The following is an 11634-nucleotide window of genomic DNA, read 5'->3' on the forward strand; positions in this document are numbered from 1 at the left end:
GATTGGCACAGGACAGAGCGGAGTTTAGGGCTGTTGTACATAGGGTCACTATGAGTCGCAGGCGACTCGACGGCACATAACAACAACAACAACAACAACATAAAACTTACTTTGCATTCTGACTTGATGAAAATTGGAAAAGGTCATTTTGTGACAAATCATTAAAGTAAGTGCAGTCAGAGCTATTTTGTTTTTTGTTTGTTTGCACAAGTGTTTGTAGTCAATCATCATATACATATACCTTCCTGAATGTTTTCTCTAGGATAAAATAGATTTTTACATATGTATTCAGGGAGTTCTGGTGGCCTAGTGGCAAGAAGCTGCACTACAATTCTAAAGGCATGCGTCCACCAGATGCTCTGAGGAAGAAAGATGTGCAATCTCCCCTTGTGCAATTAACTGCCTCTGAAAACCCGCTAGGCAGTCGGTTCTGACTCAGTGGTATACAACAACTACAACTGTGTGTGTGTGTGTGTGTGTGTGTGTGTGTGTGTGTGTGTGTGTGTGTACTTATTTTACAAGTATGAGTGCAGCTATATTCATAAGCTACTTAGTTGACTCAATGACATTGTATTTTTCAAAGTCTCCCTTTACTTAGATAAGGTTTTTATGTAATTTGTTGTTGTTGTTATTGTTATTGTCATGTGTCATCAAGTTGACTAGCAATCCCACGTGACACAGAGAACTGCTCCAGAGGGTTTTCTAGGCTCTACTCTTTATGGCAATAGATTGCCAGGTCTTTCTCCCATGGAACAGCTGATGGACTCCAACTGCCAAGTTTTTGGCTAGTAGCCAAGTGTTTAAGAGTTGAGCCACTAGGGCTTCTTTTTTTGGCATAAAAATATGGCCTTATGGTGTAGGAAAAGTATATGCAAAATAAGAACTGAACACCACCAAAAACAGTGGGAAGACTATCAGTCAAGGGATGTTTTTCTCGTTAACATGTATGATGAACTTTTCTTACTTTAAATAGCACTGATTCTTTTTTGTGTGTGTGACTTGGTGATCTATATTTCTTTAAACTTTTTAATTGTGATTTTAACAAAAAGTTAAACAAAATGTTGGGCTTTCATTAATTTACTGATGCACCTTTTCCCCTCCTCCTTTCTTTCCTCTCCCCCAATCCACTTAGTAACCCACTTAGAGTTCCAGATTGTTGTCTTACATATAAAGCCTAATCATACATTTCTTTAAGACAGTCCTTTTCTTCATCTGTTCCAGATGTTCATTATCTATCTCTATTTTCTTATTCTTCTCCACCTACACCCTGTGTCAATCCTAATTTACAACAGTGGTCTTATGTAGTATTTGTTCTTTTGTGACTGAAATATTTTATGCAGTATAATGTCTTCCAGACTCAACCTTGTTGAGATCTACAAGTTCATTATTTTTACAAGTTTTACAAGTTCATTAGTTTTCAGTGCTGCATAACATTCCATCATGAGAATATGTCACAGTTTTTCTACCCATTTGCTCGTTGACAGGTAGTTGAGCTGCTTTCATCTCTTTACTATTGTGAATAATGCAGCACTAAACATGGATGTGCAAACATCTGCTTGCACCATGGTTTTGGTCTCTTTAGGATGTATTCCCAGTAGTGAGATAGCTGGTTCAAATGATATTTCTATTTCCAACTTTTTAAGAAAGCACCAGACTATCTTCTATAGTGGTTGTACCATTTTACATTCTCACCAGCAGTAAATGAGAGTTCCATCTCTCCACACCCTTGCCAGCATTTATTGTTTACTACCCTCTTGAATTTTAGTACTTTGTTGGTGTGAGGTGATACCTCATTGTTGTTTTGATTTGCAACTCTCTATAGCTCAGGATTTTGAACATTTTTTCATGTTTATTGTCCATCTGAACTTCTTTGGTAAAGTGTCTATTCATATCTTGTGTCCATTTTGTGATTGGGTTGTTTGTTTTTTTCTTGTCGAAGTGCTAGAGTACCCATAAATTTTAGCTATGTGTCCCTACCCATATATGTCATTTAAATAGCACTGATTCTTAACACCTAATAAAAATGTTAGATGAAAAGTCTGATGATTTTTTTAAGTCTGATGATTTTTACAGATACCCAAGAACTTGAATATTTTTAAACTTTAGACAGTAGTAAATAATTTTCTATTTAACCAATGTATCTTTTCTAACATATATGTTGTTAGTTCACTACAACTCACATAAGAGTGACCTTATGAGCAACAGAATTGGATCCTACCATGTTTGATGGAGAGAAAGTACAGAATGCCAAATGTGCTTTACAGGATAGTGGAGGAAGTTCTCTTGTAAAACAAGCACATTAAAAAAATATATATATAATGTTATCACAAGTGTATTGATAAGCAACTGTGGCTTTAAGAAGCAATTCAACCTATGTGAGTGATAGGAGAGAAGGACCAACAGAACTGTAAATATGGAGGAAGTGCAACAAGTGCTGTGACATTGTGGAGACCGCAACCAGCACCACAGAGCAGCACGTGGAAGAGGTGGTACAGAAGATCAAGTTGTTTTGTAAACTTGCACTCTAAACCTTATTAAAGAAAGGGAAGTCAGGAGAAGAAAAAGGATCTTCCAGCTTTTATTTCAGTGTTGAAATCCAGTTTTCCCCCCAATTTTCTGGAATTTAGGACAGGCATTTTTTTTGGTCTGTTTTTCTCAATGCCATATTCTCACAGTCTAGTATGTTGCCTGACACATAGAAGATGCTCAATAAATACTTTTTGACTAAAGGAACAAAACCAGAAAGCCCATCAAGGCAGATCGTATGAGGTGCATGGTGGCTGCTATGAAATTTGAGTTAGGGAAAAAAGTGAAAGGAATTCTAAGGAACCTTTCATCTTGCCACACTGAGGTTACACTAAGGGGAAGAAGAAAGAATAAGAGGGATTAGATATCAATAAATGGGCTCCGTCTCTGGCTCAGTCTGCACAGGCTCTAGAGAAAAATAAAACAGAAATTTCCCCAAAAGGTAATTAGAATACTACCCTCTTCTTTTACAAGAAACAAGACATTAATTTCCACAAAGAAGAGAGAAAAGGAAAAGAAAAAATACAATCGAAGTATGTGGAGGGGAATAAAAGCGAAAGAAAACTTGCTATGGAATAAGTCACCAAAACCAAATCCAGTGCTTAGATTCCCTTTGACTTCTAGTGAACCCACAGGACAGAGGATACTTGTTCTGAACCCACCAGTACTCCATGGGAGAAGGATAGGCAATCTCCTCCAGTGATTCACAGTCTCAGAAATAAAATGGAGGGCCAACTATGAGTCAGTTAAAACCCCACATCAATTAGTTTGAGTTATAAATCTTTGTAGAAGCAGACTGCCACATCTTTCTCCCACAAAGCAGACAGTGAGTTACTTTTAAGTTAGCAGTCAAAGTATTAACTATTGCACCACCAGGATCCGTCGAAAGAGTTGTTGTTGTTGTGTACCATCAAGTCAGAACTGGTCAATAGCTGACCCTCCAGCGAGTGTTCCAAGGCAGTTAATCACGTGGGAGGAGATTGCCCTTTCATCTCCCAAGGAGCAGCTGGTGGATTCAAACTGCATGCCTCAAGTTTTTGATGTACTTTCCTACCACCAAGACACCAGAGCTCCTATCTAAAGAATAAGGGTCCCAATAAATATTTGAAAAATTAAAAGTAACGTCCTAAGCATTGGCTAGATGGAGGGAGGGCACCAATTACAACTGTCCTCAGGGAGGTCACAGTTCAGACTGGGAGACAGAAGTAGGTGCACTCTGATGTTGATAGCAAGGAAAGGAGAAAGATATTTTTAAAGGGGCAAAATTTAGAGGGATATTAGTCATTACTTCTTCTTTTAATTTTTTTTAAAAATCCCATGTTCTTTTAAAAAGACACAATAGGTCATGAGAGAGAAGTTCAACAGTAGCCTCCTGAATACATGCAGATAAATTTGAAGATTTTTTCATAAAAAGAATAACAGCATTAAAACTCTTCTGGAAAAATGGAAGCCCAAGAGAATAGGAATGTAGAGGGGACATTAAAAATTACAAAATACTCAGAGGTTCACACGCACATGCTCTTGTTCAGATAAAATTCAGGGATTGTGGAGTGATAGACAAAAAAAAAAAAAAGAAAGACAGAAAAAAAAAGCTAAACCTACATAGAGACCCTATAGGGCAGGGTAGAATCTTTAGAACCTATGAAGAACCAGACTGTGACATCTTTCTCTCACTGAGTTACTCAAATAAACAACCTTTCAGTAAGCAGCTCAGTGCTTAACCACTGCACCTCAGTGCTCATTACGTGGCATCAGAGTACATGTTTTATGATAAATTTTAAGAGTACTACAAGCAAATAGAATATAACGAAATTACAAATGAATTAGCTTGTATGTAGAACATTTCATGGATTTGAAAAGACTACAGTAGCCTGCAGATCAAATCTGGCTTGGTCCATAATTTCTGGTGGTTTGAAAACAGGTTTGCAAATTCAGGGGCATCCAAAACTCAGCTAGGTAATGCAGATGCATAAAGTGGGCAGTTGACAGGGCAGTAGGCAATATTGAAGATTCTAGTCAGATGTAGAGTGCAAATTAAAAAGCCCAAGCCCACTTCGAGGGACTCAATTCCAATTTTCTAGGAATTTAACTTATAAATTGTTATTTTATTCTTGAGTATATAAAGTTGGTCACTTTATCTTTAAATCACTTGACTTCCACTCCATTTAAAAGTTCAGTACCCACACTTTTTATTCTCTCCTTTTGCTTTATTGTTGTCATTATTTACCAATTGATACCTCTTGTTTCCTATTTTCAGCCTCATACGTTTATCAAGGAGAGCTCAGATGGCCTAGTTGGTAGGGAATTCAGCAGCCAACCACAAAGGCAGGCAGTCTGAATCCACAGGATTGAATTCAGCTGCTCCAGGGTAGAAAAATAATCAGTCTCCTCCCATGCTGTTTACAGCTTCAGAAAACTTACTGGAGGGTCAGTTATGAGTGGGTTCTGACTCGAAGGCAATGTGCTGTTGTTTGTTATGTCTATTGTACTTTGTGTATTTCTGTGTCTGGGTCAGTTTCTGAATGATATTATCAAGTATATTAATGTCAGATTGTCTGTCATTGTTGATCCTTATTTTTAAATTTTCTTGTGAAGGTTGGTCATTTTTCACAAATTCTTTTCATTTCCATTTTCAGTTTTCAGGAAATGTCCTAATGTCCTAATTTCACTGTCGTATTTGGTGGACAATTTTTCTGGGTATATAATTTTTGGTTGGCAGATATTTTTCCTCCTTGAGTGGTATCCATTTTCTAAACAATATGCCACTGGAAAAACTATAAACTTTGAGAAACGACAATAGTTATAGAAAGGCTTCAGGTCTTTTGTTTATAGGGTCACTGTGAGTCCTACTCAACTCAACAGCAATCCAAGACACTGCATTGCTTTTATTTTTGTATTATTTTGTTTTGATTGCATCTGATTAAGCTGTGCAAGTCTGTTGCACTTCTTACAAATTTAAGAATTCTTAGTATTTCACCTCCTTTCTAATAAAGGTAGGTCTGATAAAAGATGGGGATGTATATGTAGTTCTGTTTTCTGTTAACATAGAGAAGTTGAGAGCAAAGTGGACTGGCATTCTTATAGTCTTTCATCAGTCAGGAGGAGCAGGAGCTGAGTCTACCTGAGGGGTGAAGCTTTGGAGGACTGTATGTGTGGCAGGACAATGTTGCTGTCTGTTGTCAGATAGGAGAAAGAAAGGGAGAGGAAAAAAAAGAAAACATCAAAAAGCATCACAAAGCCAAAAATAAGATTGAACAACATATAAAAGTAGAAAAACCGAAAGGAATACAAAAGGAAGGAGGAAAATAATAGAAAGGCAAAAAAGGAAGAAAAGGGGAAAAGGGGATACTAGAGAAATTCCAGCAAGATAAAGAAAAAAAGCTAGTCAGGAGAAGTCAGAAAATATTGGGGAGGAGTCAGAAAAGGACCACCACCAAATTCTTCACAATAAAAAAAAATTTTTTTAAGCCACACAAATAGACAACAATCAAACAAAAATTCAAAAAGAAATACAAAATTAAAAATAAAAGAGAAAAAGGAAGGAGCTTGGGGGCAGATGGGCTTGACACTTGCTTGGTGCTCTTGTGGTGGGTGAGAGCAAAGTGTCTGGTCTGGGAAAGTTTGTCAGTCCAACCAATGTTTAGGAACAGGGTGCCCAGTCAGGTCAGAGTTCCTGCTCATTTGAGAGTTGGTGATTATTGCAAGATGTAAGCCAGGCTAAAGACACCACCTCTTCTGATTTAGGAGGTGTCAAAGGGCAGAACCAGACTGGGATGCAGTGTCTGATGGCTTTCCAGAAGCATAGGAGAGTCTGGCTAGGGATATTGTCCTTGTCAGTCCTGAATTTAGGTGCAGGCAGGGTACCAGACAGAGTGCCACTGAGATGTTCAGATGATATATTCCATGGAGAATGCACAGTTCCAAATACGATTGTAGCATGTGTTAAGTGAGGTATCCCTGAAGGATGCCCAGTCAGAGGTGATGACTCTGCTGTTAGGCAGAGGCTAGGCACAGCATAGTCTACCAAGTCCTAAAGTGTATTTGAGTGTACTGCTGAGTATAGGCTCTTGGCATCAGATACAAAGTGGCATAGACCTGGACTCAGGCAGAGCTGAGATGGGCTGGGGAAACCCTGCCAGCTACCTGGTGGGCGGTGGGAAAGAGTTGGTCCTCTTGTAGCCAGTAGCATATGAGAAGAAGAAGGGAGAACACACTTCTGCTGTTGATTCTGAGGTCTTGAGTCAGTCAGACCATTTTTCAAAACGGTCATTCTGTGTTTTTTACAACTCTGGACTTTGTCAATCCCCTTATTCAATGTCTTCATTCCATTTCTTCCCTCAGTGGGGGTTTAAAGCACTTCTTTATCAAATCAGAGTTCCGGAATCATTCTCCATATATTCTCTTTGTTTTCTAGTTCCTCTACAGGAGGATTATGGGCCACAGTCTGCTTAGTCTGCCATATTACCCCCAAAAGTTGGTAAAATTTCTTACTTTTTAACTTTTGAGGTTCAGCCATTATAAACTTGAGCAAGTCACAGATAAAACAGAAAGTCTTAGCCTTTAAGAGAAATGGTCAAGTGTGAAGTTTACACCACCGACAAAATGAGAGAAGGATGTAAAGTCAACACACAAGAGAGCCAAGCTTGAGAGTGGAGGAATTATGAGGCACAGGCTGATGTGATTAGTTCAAGAACTATTTGGAGAACCAAATTATGTGCTAGGACTTTCGTCTTTGCTGTGCATTCCAACATCCAGAGATGGGTAACAGTGATTTTAAAGGAGCGTTGCCAAGTCCAACACCACATAAAGCCTCTCCTCTTTCCCCATTCACTTGATAGTTCTGAAATGTGTGAGTGCAAGTACAGTAGGTTAAATTGAAAGTGTAATTGCTTGGGTATTAATGTTTCCACAATTAGAACTAAAATTAAGATATAAAACAAGATTTCTTATGCTTACCTACATTTATATGTTAAGTTCATTGTAGATACACCAGAAGGTTTAATATTCAATGTTGGGGGGGGGGCGGCGAGAAAACACTCAACTGCGGGAGCTTGACAACGAGCTACTACTCAAAATTAAAACAGTTTAATTTTAAGACTAGAGGAAGAGAGGTTGTATAATTTGATTGTTATGCACACAGTAAATTAAAAAATCAGGAAAATGCAATGAGTGTAAAATATCAAATATTTACATCTCAGGGTATTTTGTGCTGTGACATTAAGGCACAATAATAATTACTGTACCTTTTCCATGTACACATAGGCTAAGACCTTAAACTTCCTGGCTATGAACAAATGGTCCTGCCAATGCACATGCATAATCACCACAGTGCTACTAGGACCAGAGTAAATACAGCAGTAAGAAAAGTATGACTTAGAGCCAGTCTAAACCAGTTCAGTCATGACTGCAGAAGCAAAGCCAGAATAGACTTGAATTTTTAAAAATTGAGTGGTCCAAAGCAATAATCAAAATGAAAAAAAAAAATACTAGAGGTCGAAACTCGGGGACTGGAGACTCAGAAAAGGACTTTCCAAGGAGCACTTTCAGAAGAGATTGGATTATTGGCAGGACTACAAAGAGCAAGAGACATTCGAAGCTGTATGATCAGCCATCATTTTTAAAACGGACACGACTGCTTCCAACTCTGCTCAAAATTCAACAGGCAAGTGATTTGGTGCTTGTGCAGTGCACACAATACCCTTGTTTTCTAAGTTTTAGCTGATCTGCAATTCCTAATTTTTCCTATTCCAGTTGTAATACTAATTCACCCAATTTTTTTTTATTCAAGTCTGTTACAGGTTTATTTCCCTAACAATTATTGAGGTGGGAAGAAATTATATGAAATCCTAAGGCAAAGAGAGTCTCCATCTTAGGATAATGGGGGAAATTGGACCAAGTCTGCCTCCTACTCTGCCTTCCAAGTAGGTGTGTTGATTCCATTAAGATTACCAGTATAAATATAGCATCTGGAACAGATAAAATCTGAGCTCATGAGTAACTTTATAGGCAATGCCCCATAAAATTTGCACCTAGGAGTCATTTCAGGTACTAAAACCCTCAAAGATTGCTTGGAATTCTATATAAGAATAGAGAAATTAGTCACCATCTGTGGCCCCTCCCTCACTCACCATCTCGAATGGGGAAATGACTCCATTTAGTCACAGGGAGTTGTGCTGTTCACTCAAAGGCCACACCTCTCTGGTGGTTTGAATTCAGCAGTTGCTCATTAGGAGAAAGATGGACCCTCTCCTCTCTGGTGGTTTGAATTCAGCAGTTGCTCATTAGGAGAAAGATGGACCCTCTCCTTCTGTGTGATTTACATCTTCAGAAACTCATAGCTGGAAGTTCAGATATTAATCTGTTCAACTGGTATGCAAAGAGTTTGAGTTTCCCTTTGTTAGTTCAAATCTCCACTAAACAATCTACTTGACCTTGTGACAGGCTCACAAGTTCCTTGGACAGAACACAATTTGGAGCCAAGACACATAGCTAACACATTGAATAGGTGACAGAGCAATAATAGTGGTCACAAGGCCAGAGCTCCAAGTGCAACCTCTATCCTTTAATCCCTTCCATGGCCTTGATCTAGACATCAAGGCTTTTGTCTAGAAAGAAGGAAGATAATAATACTTACCCACCTTCTTCACAAGAGTGAAAGACCCCAGAAGGATGACAGATTTGTAAAGGTAACTACTAATTGCAATATCCTGTGGACTGCCAAAAGAACAAACAAGCCTGTCTTATAACTTTGGAAATGTTATTGGGAAGTCCATTGGAAGAAGACATCATGTCTGGAAAAGTAGAGGGTCAGAAGAGGAAAGGAAGGCCCTCACTGGGGTGGGCTGACACTGTGACTAGAACCATAACAGAGATTATGGGGATGGCACAGGGTGTCATTCAGTTGTACATAGGTCACTAGGTGTCCAAGCCAGTTCAATGGCACTGAACAACAAGGATAAAATGACAAAAAGCCATAAATAACTCAGTTCCCATATGTTCTGTTTCTCAGAGTTTTAATTCACTTATGGACTTGCTGTCTTTGAGCCTTCCCTCCCCCATTATATACATAATGAATGTTGATTTATATAAATTAGAAAGTGAACAGAATGAAGTGAGATAACATCCATTATTTCATCACTGAGAAATAACATCCATTAACTCTTCTGTGTATACATATCAATGTAAGTCAGTGCTTTTCAAGCAAGGAAATTTCCCCTCCCTGAGCCCTCTCTCCCACAAGTGACATTTGGCAATGTCTGGAGTTATTTATGGCTGTCACAACTCTGAGAGGAGATGCTACTTTGCAACAAGCATGTAGAGGGTAGAGATGCTGCTAAACACCCTACAACAGGCCTGACAACAAAGAATTATTCAACTCAAAGTGGCAATAGTGCCAGGACTAAGAAACCCTCATCTAAATATACATGCAAATATGTGCATATAGCATCACATATAGCATCAATGCCAGAATGCCATTTGAAATTGCCTTTAACCAACGTATGTGAGAAGGAATAGCGGTCCCAGACTTGCACATTAACCAATATTTTCTACTATACGACAACCTAAATGCAATGTACAAATAAAAATTAACGCTGATATTATAAAATGTTTCTTCATATAAATTCAGTGGATATAGCATTTATGATAATATCATAGCATTTATTGTTACTCCCCCGGCTTCTATAATTTCAAGAAGCCAGCAGGATGACAGCACGGATGGAAGGAAGGAGAGAACTTTTGCTAAAGCAGGCTTCCCTCCTAAAAAACTACTATTTCTTGTTATTACGTGGAGTTACATTGGCCATTGAGGACAATCATGGTACTCAGATTATTATAGGAACACAGTCAAAATGGAAATCTTCATGTTTTACTTTTATATAGATATGTAGACATAAGATTCGGAAGATCCATAACTTAAAAAATTTGAGTAAGGGAGCTCTGCTGGCCTAGGGATAAGGAGTCACACTGCCAATCAAAAGTATGTGGTTCAAGTGCATCAGCTACTCCTTGGGAGAATGATCGACAATCTGAAAACTCCCTGGAGGGTCAGCTATGGTTTGGTTCTGACTTGATGGTACTTAACAATTTTTTTTAATACTGGTTTCTTTTTTGTTTTTTAATTATTTTTGTGCATTGTACCATCATAGCAGATCTGATTGGTACAGGAGGAGATTGTCCCTCCTTCTCCTTGTTTTTCACACCAGACCTTTCCCATTTCCTTTAAGCACCTTCCCTCTACACATCAAGTTATGCGGCCCTATGATTACCCCTCATCTTCACCCCTCTGCTTCTATCCTCCCCCACCTGGATCCTTATACATGTTTTACTAGTTAACTTTCTATTTCTACAATAACGATCTTCTACATTAACAACATAATTTTAAAGTAATTATTTTTATACAGTGACTATTTAAATTTCAGAATTCCACAAAAATAAATTTATCCCAGATGATGCCGTGGGTTAAATGTTGGCCTGTTAACTGAAAGATCAGTAGATTGAATCCACCAGTAGCTTTGGGAGAGAAAGATGAAGCCATCTACTCTTAGTAAGACTTAAAGCCTCAGAGTACAGTGGGCCATTAGTCTGAAGCTATTCAACTGCAACAGGCTTAATTTTTAAGTTAATAGGCATAAAAAGAGCTTAAAAGGGAAAGATATTTTAATGTAAAAAATCATATCTAAAGTTTCTAGTTAAATTGTAACATCATAAATACAGTGACCTGTATTCTGATTTTTTTCACTTAAAAATTCATAGTGCATATATTCACATGTTCTTAAATATAAATGGAGGCAGTATACTTACAAAATAGAATGATGTCATTGTATGCATATATTTTAGATAGATAGATAGATTATAGATCTAGATCTAGATCTAGATCTAGATCTAGATATAGATATAGATGTAGATATAGATATATTATATGTTGTTTTTATGTACCATAGAGTTGGAACCAACCCATAGCTGACCCTTCAGCAGGTTTTCAAAGGCAGTTAATCACATGGGATGAGATTGCCCATCTTCTGTGGAGCAACTGGTGGCCTTGAACTGCATGCCTTCAGGATTGCAGTGAAGCTTCCTGCCACCAAGCCAGGAGAGCTCCCTATATAT

Source organism: Elephantulus edwardii, unplaced genomic scaffold, assembly GCF_000299155.1.
Source record: "Elephantulus edwardii isolate Elephantulus edwardi_28Jun2011 unplaced genomic scaffold, EleEdw1.0 scaffold00177, whole genome shotgun sequence".
NCBI classification, from domain to species: Eukaryota; Metazoa; Chordata; class Mammalia; order Macroscelidea; family Macroscelididae; genus Elephantulus; species Elephantulus edwardii.